We start from the raw sequence: 8123 nt of genomic DNA on the forward strand, positions 1-8123 counted from the left end.
AATGGCATTAATATGCACGAGTTATTTGCCACTAGACGTTCAGCAGAAAACAATAAAATCATTCCGCTATCATCTGTACATCTGTACGCACGGAAAATTAAGTGCTGAATCAAAAGGAGATGTGAGGTATACGTCAATGAGACAGAAACCCAACTACAGAAATAACAGAAAGATATCTAGAGGTAGACGTGTATAGTCTTCAACAATAGACAGGTGTCATAAAAAATATGTCATACAAGTGCTATCAGATTTATATGTATATATTTTTACTGGCAGAGTACATGGAAAATTGAGTGTGAACTTGAAGGAGATTCAGATGTGGGTTAAACGTCAATTGAACAGCAGCCCAACGACAGAAATAACAAAAAAAATATCGTGATGCATACATAGTCTTCGAAAAATAGACTGGTGACCAAACATTGTCCATATGTCTCGATCTTAATTGTCTCGATTCCATGAAAGACAAATATATACAACAGAAGCAATCGAAGATCTGCCGTTAACACTAAATTCTCTAAATAGTGGGGGAAACATTACGATATGACATACTACCACTAACGATACCGTTCCTGACGTGGGATACTCACAGAAAATGTACCGGGATTAAACGAAAGTGTTTTTATATATATGTCAACCACCCCTCTTATCTAACAACATTACTAGAAGAGATATAGGAAAAGTTCAGGAAAAAACCATGATACAGACTCATTTTATGATTGAGTCGTTGTTTAATTTGTTTTAATACTATTTACACTACCAGGAATTTATACAGCGTTTACATGCAATATAAATGCCACTTCAAATACAATACTGGTATAAAAAGTCATCAATTAGTACATTTATTACTCATATGTATTCAGTACAATTAATTGTATGAATGTTTTCTGTAATATTGAGAAAAAGTTGTTTTCATTACTGCAAATTTCAGTCATTTTTCAGTACTGAATATTTCAGTCATTTTTAGTACTGAATATTTCAGTCATTTTTCAGTACTGCAGAATGCAGTCATTTTTCAGTACTGCAAAGTTTAGTAGTTTTTCAGTTCTGAACATTTCAATCAATTTTCAGTACTGAAATAGTATTCATATTTTATACCCAATCAAAAAGCCATCTAAGTTCTGTACTATTGCAAGATGGTTTTTGATAAGTATTCTTTCATTTAACTTTTCATTTTACTTTGAAAGTTCTTTCGATGAACTACATGCTTACGCTGCATTTTTTGTTTTATATAACTTATTGACCTTGTTTACATCTTGTTTCATTTTTGGCTGCTACTTTAATGTTAAAGTTGAATATTCAAATAGACACTTCAGCTAGAACAGATGTGTCTCCTAAAGGTAAGGAGTGTTACACTAACAGAGATTTGGGTTTCCATGCAATGTAATATCCTCATTGTTAATGTGTGTGAAAAGCAGATTTTTCAGCAATGTCATTTATAAGTCACAATGACACAGTCTTAAACCACAGGAATCGGAAATGCTATCAATAAAATTCTGTAAATAATAAAGTCGACTATCAATAGAGCTTCTCGTAGAGAAACGACAGGAATGCAACGCCTTTTTCAAGGATTGTCCTAAATCTATATTTAAACGCTAATCAGCATGGATTAAAGTATTGAATTCTAACTCTTGAGTGTTTACACTTAATAAATATCATGTTTTTATGTACTTACCCCGGCTTTTGTAGCAGTTTTCGAGAGTTTTTCCCTTTAGAGCCCTGTCACGGAATCCATGATGTGTAAACAGGAAGTGTAGTACTGCAGTGAATTTTTGAGGTCAGTATAATGCACAAAATATTCCCGGACCAATTTTCCGGACATTTTTCACATTTTCCCGGACTTTATTTTCCAAAAATCACAGAACAATTGTCAATATGTCACAAGAAGCTATGCAGTTGGCTTTAGCGGGTCACAACTTAATTGTTACAGGACAGTGTGGAACAGGAAAGACATATCTGTTGAAGTATATTAATTAATACAATGTCAATGGTTTTATAAGTACTACGCGGCAACCCTTCAACTGTTCAGCGTCTGCAACATTTTGCAGCCAAAATTTTTGGGCCAATCGTATTTATCTTGGTACACACGAAGTTTATAACATACACTTGGTTGTCAGTAAATTTTAGTTCTTAAGCAACATCAGTTAGCGTCCCTTCAAACAGACAACCACAGTTTTTTTCAAGACTATCCTTTCAAAAAATTCATCACAATTCATTTTATTTTTTTTGGTAGGCGGTTATAGTAGAATGTCTTTGTCAATATCGTAAATTGACATGTATTGTGTCGCATTCAGAAGCTGATGCATTTGAGACATTTTTACAAATATTGTTAAATGTTCCATGTACATGTACATGTATCTGCAGTTACATACAGTCTTTCCACGTAGGAATACAAGTCGAGCATTATTTATATTCTTGTGATGAAATAACCAAACATTTTGCTGAATTTAATGTGGCAATGGCATGTTCCAGTTTTCTTGTGATAAAAAAAACAAATCATTTTGCTGAATTTATGTGACAATAGTATGTCCTAGTTTTCTTGTGATGAAATAACTACAGTTTGCTGAATCTAATATGGCAATGGCATGTTCCAGTTTTCTTGTGATAAAATAACCAAACATTTTGCTGAATCCTCTCTCTATAATATTCAAGAGATAGCTTGGTCATTTTTTTCCATATTTAGGCTAATTTCCTTTTTTTGATGTAAGTGAACTTTTGATTTGTCCCAGTTTTCTTGTGATGAAATAACAAAGCATTTTGCTGAATTTAATGTGGAAATGACATGTTCCAGTTTTCTTGTGATGAAATAACCAAACATTTTGCTGAATCTAATATGGCAATGGCATGTTCCAGTTTTCTTGTGATGAAATAACTTAACAGTTTGCTGAATCTAACATGGCAATGGCATGTCCCAGTTTTCTTGTGATGAAATAACTAAACATTTTGCTGAATTTAATTTGGCAATGGCATGTTCCAGTTTTCTTGTGATGAAATAACTAAACATTTTGCTGAATCTAATATGGCAATGGCATGTCCCAGTTTTCTTGTGATGAAATAACCAAACATTTTGCTGAATTTAATGTGGCAATGGCATGTTGCATTCTTCTTGTGATGAAATAACCAAACATTTTGCTGAATCTAATATGGCAATAGCATGTCCCAGTTTTCTTGTGATGAAATAACTAAACATTTTGCTGAATTTAAAGTGGCAATGGCATGTTGCAGTTTTCTTGTGATGAAATAACCAAACATTTTGCTGAATTTATTGTGGCAATGGCATGTTGCATTCTTCTTGTGATGAAATAACTAAACATTTTCTGAATCTAATATGGCAATGGCATGTTCCAGTTTTATTGTGATGAAATAACCAAACATTTTCTGAATCTAATATGGCAATGGCATGTTCCAGTTTTCTTGTGATGAAATAACAAATCATTTTGCTGAATTTATGTGGCAATAGTATGTTCTAGTTTTCTTGTGATGAAATAACCAAACATTTTGCTGAATCAAATGTGGCAATAACATGTTATAGTTTTCTTGTGATGAAATAACTAAACAGTTTGCTGAATCTAACATGGCAATGGCATGTCCCAGTTTTCTTGTGATGAAATAACTAAACATTTTGCTGAATTTAATTTGGCAATGGCATGTTCCAGTTTTCTTGTGATGAAATAACTAAACATTTTGCTGAATCTAATATGGCAATGGCATGTCCCAGTTTTCTTGTGATGAAATAACAAATCATTTTGCTGAATTTATGTGGCAATAGTATGTTCTAGTTTTCTTGTGATGAAATAACCAAACATTTTGCTGAATCAAATGTGGCAATAACATGTTATAGTTTTCTTGTGATGAAATAACTAAACAGTTTGCTGAATCTAACATGGCAATGGCATGTCCCAGTTTTCTTGTGATGAAATAACTAAACATTTTGCTGAATTTAATTTGGCAATGGCATGTTCCAGTTTTCTTGTGATGAAATAACCAAACATTTTGCTGAATCTAATATGGCAATAGCATGTCCCAGTTTTCTTGTGATGAAATAACTAAACATTTTGCTGAATTTAATGTGGCAATGGCATGTTGCAGTTTTCTTGTGATGAAATAACCAAACATTTTGCTGAATTTATTGTGGCAATGGCATGTTGCATTCTTCTTGTGATCAAATATTGTGACCAATTAAAATAGGTTTTTCTAAAAACAGATAAAAATTCTAAAAAGTCTAACAGTGCTTTCTGTATAGAAATTGGTTCCACTTTTTCTCAATGAACGTACATAATGTTGGTAGTCTGACTGTATGTAATGCCAGTAACCCTGCTTGCCTCAATTTGTATGTCAACCTTTGGAATTACATACTTCTGAAATACATTCTCACCATTTTTTGCAGCAATCTGTGTAATGTCACAATTTCTTCCTAAGCCAGTAGTTTCAAAGTCAAAGAATACTTTGCTTTCTGAACCAGAAATCATAATTTGCTGAGGAATCTGAGGAACATTTTCTGTGTTATCCATGTTTAGTTCAAATTGTGTCTCATAAGTGGGTCCCTCTTTAATAGTGCTTTTCCTTTCATTTATATCCTTTTTTTTCTTAAAGGAAATCCTCCTTTTCTTAATTTCTTTTTTATTTGATGCCTGCTTTCTTTTCTTTCTTTTTGCATCCATTTTTGATGTCAAAGACGTGGTAAAATCACCAGGAGAGAGATTTGAAGCTTCATTAACCTAAAAATTACAATTGATTTATAATGCAAATAAGACAAAAAGAAGATTTATCAATACAGCTATAAATTAAAGACACCGATATTATACAATCTTGAATATTTGAAGTGGTTAGAATGGTATTGACAAAAAATAACACTAATATTGACTGAGTCAGAGCTGAGGTCAGTATCTAATTTTTCCTGTCAAAAACAATGCCATGTTTCTAAAAAATGTCCTTTATCATGTTTATACAGTAGAATATGAAGTTACAACTTACCATCAGGTTAGTACATGGATAACTTGCATCAAGTTTTTATCATTTGTGGTAAGGGGATAAGGAGTTTGAGCTAAAACGATTTTTGAGGAGCAGCTTATATATCGACATCAAATAATACAGAGTTTTTATAGACATAATATATCTGATCTAAGGGATTTGTCTGAAGCAATTTGCCTGGTCAAACCACAAATAACTAAAGATTTCAAGCTATCAGAATTGTTGCAATATCTTTAGCTTTGACATTTCATAAAGTCTAGCAAGAGCTCAGCTAGGTGAGACCAACATGGGGAAATATGATCAAAAGATGTGTGTTAATAAAACATAAAACCAATATCTTCTAAATTAATCCTTACACACATAAAGAAAATAAACATAAATACACATAAAGTTTTATTTTACCTTAGGCAAGTAGCTGTAGCCTTCATTTTTTTTAAGAACTGCAGCAGATAGTCTGTTTTTAAGGGAACATGATCCTCCATAATGTCTGAAATATACAATTTCTATACATACAATGAAAGAAAAAGATATGCAGAATGTATATTAGACAAAATTTCATACAAAATAAGAGGCTCCAAGGAGCCAGCAAATTGAGTAATCTATCACCTGAATTAAGTAGAGTGGTGACCTTTCATTTTTACATAATCAGATTTATTAATAAATATAGACAATGCATGTTCATTGTTGGCAAATATAAAATTAATTTGTATGAGCTCTTTTGTCGGGTTGTTGTCTCTTAAACATATTCCCCATTTCCATTCTCAATTTGATTACTGGGTTACAAATAACTAGTTTAATACTATAGTCTCTAAATAGACTACATCGTGGAAGATAACCAGGATACCTTTTTAAGTCTACAACTGAATATAGGCTGTAAATGCACTAGTTGCAGTATACATATATTTATGTGTGTTTACCTTGACTTTGGTGCTTTTGAAGATGCCATCTGATTGAAGCTTTCATTTGCCTGTGTTGATCCTAATTCTGCTATAGCATTAGACCGAGATGTATATTTTGATACCAATACCAATAGTTCTTCTTTCAGGGATTCATTTGTTAGTGGATTACCACCTGGAAGGCTCCTATACCTATAATTGTGTTGCATGCTACATCAATACATATACAACACATGGTTACAGCCAAACAATACTGAATTAATTTGACCAGCATTAGAAAACATCTTTCTCATTTGAAGCTCCTGGGTTTTTTTCAGAGACCGTGTCAAATAAATAAAGTATTGTTTCATAACAATAAAGTAAAGGCTTATTATTATCATTCTGCTACTTTTATATTTCTTTAAATTCAAAAATTATTGCGAAAAATGTGACAGGGTTAAACTCGCGTTAATTCTAACTCGCATTCTGAAATTTTTTATATGAATTAAACAAGATATTTCTCAATATCACAAAAATTAAAATCGCATTTTCGTCTAAAATGACAAAATCGCAGTCATAAATGCGCACAATAATTTCTGAATTTTCAGTATGTTGATTATTCCAATGGAAAAAGTTTAAATAAGATTAAAAATAGTTTTGGTATTAGGAAAGTTAGAAAAAAAAACTGCAGGAAATGGCAAGAGCCTTAAAGTTTATTAGGTTAACAGGAACATGATAAATAAAACATATTTTAGGTTTTTATTTCATAGAAGTTAACACAGACTCCGGGATATCTGATGACCCTTTTTACAGAGAGAGGCTTTATTATGCTACTAGCATAATAAAACTAAAGATTTCACATGTTTTCTAAGACTTTTTGTAAAGAAGGTTTATTGGTCATTGATAATTTAGAATTTTACCCATACTTAGTACCTTGTCTGAATCATAGAATCTTACTTAAAATTTGTTGGATTCTCCTTATATTTACACCATGTGACCTCTCTGCAACTGTCGTGATTGCCAAATATATGTGGTACAATTCTGTCTAGAGATACTTTTATATCATCTTCAGTTGTTCCTCCCGTAATTGCATACATGAAACATCTTAGTATATATTCTATGGTATCATCCTGTTTAAGTTCCTTGAACCTTCAAATAAAATTAGTTATTACCTTTGTTTATTCAATTAACTAGAAAAATATCAATTTTGTTTTTGTTTTGGGTTTTTATCCAATGAGAATGTGTTTCAAAAACAATGTTTTCAATGTTGTCAATATTTTTTTTCAAATTTATCACCAGAAAATTACACATCATTCAACCAACATACATTAACCCCTCCATGTTCTGTATGTATGTGTCTGTCCCAAGTCAGGAGCCTGTAATTCAGTGGTTGTCGTTTGTTGACGTGTTACACATTTGTTTTTTTCGTTCATTATTTTGTACATAAATTAGGCAGTTAGTTTTCTCGTTTGAATTGTTTTACATTTGTCATTTTGGGGCCTCTTATAGTTGATTATGCGGTATAGGCTTTGCTCGTTGTTGAAGGCTATACAGTGAGCTACAGTTGTTAATTTCTGTATCAGTTGGTCTCTTGTGGAGAGTTGTCTCATTGGCAATCATACCATGTCTTTTCTTTATATATAGGTTCAGGAATTCTGCTTTAGGATTATAAGTCAAATCTGAACCAAAAAAAAAAACAAAAACACTTTGTTTAAGTATAATTAGTTACTAAAGTGTAGCATTGGATGCATAGTGGTACATTCATATAGCTTACTTTACAGACATTTGATGCAAACTTTTTGATAAGCCTTTTTTCAAATGATTCTGATCATCTCTCTTTTCAAGATCTTCAAAATCAACTGTCAATTTTGAAGTGGTAGCTGCATCATTGTCAGCATGTATCACTAAAAGAATAAAAGAACATGCGATCATTATAGAAATTTCATATCATTGGGCATTTTTTTTTCAAGGTTTAACAGTTATGGATGCATGAAAAATAAACTGCTTCGGTGAGCGCAGCTGGATACGCCCACAGAGGTCCAACCCTGAACAGTTTAGGCAAAAAAGGACACAATATTCAAGCTTGATACAGGTCTGAATTTGGATTTCTTGTGTTGAGCAATACACTGTGCTGTTGCATAATACTTAGTAAATCTGTTGTCAGACTATAAACAAATAAAATCTTATAACTCGGAAACATAAAATCGAATATTTATAAAAATGAAAAGGGAGCTTACAAAAATAGATATAAACAATCTAATAAAGTTTCATAAAAAATGC

The 8123-nt window shown here is 32.0% G+C and overlaps 1 long non-coding RNA gene across 1 annotated transcript; it reads right to left on the bottom strand.

Moving 5' to 3' along the window:
* Nucleotides 1–5421: 5421 nt before the first annotated feature.
* LOC127732331 (uncharacterized) lies at nucleotides 5422–6854 on the bottom strand. Its single transcript, XR_007996191.1, has 3 exons — nucleotides 6801–6854; nucleotides 5886–6056; nucleotides 5422–5455 (listed from the first exon to the last, which is right to left on the bottom strand). It is a non-coding gene; the product is annotated as an uncharacterized LOC127732331 (long non-coding RNA).
* Between the last annotated feature and the right edge of the window lie 1269 nt (nucleotides 6855–8123).

Source organism: Mytilus californianus, unplaced genomic scaffold (genome assembly GCF_021869535.1).
Source record: "Mytilus californianus isolate M0D057914Y unplaced genomic scaffold, xbMytCali1.0.p SCAF_23, whole genome shotgun sequence".
In the NCBI taxonomy this organism is placed as follows: domain Eukaryota; kingdom Metazoa; phylum Mollusca; class Bivalvia; order Mytilida; family Mytilidae; genus Mytilus; species Mytilus californianus.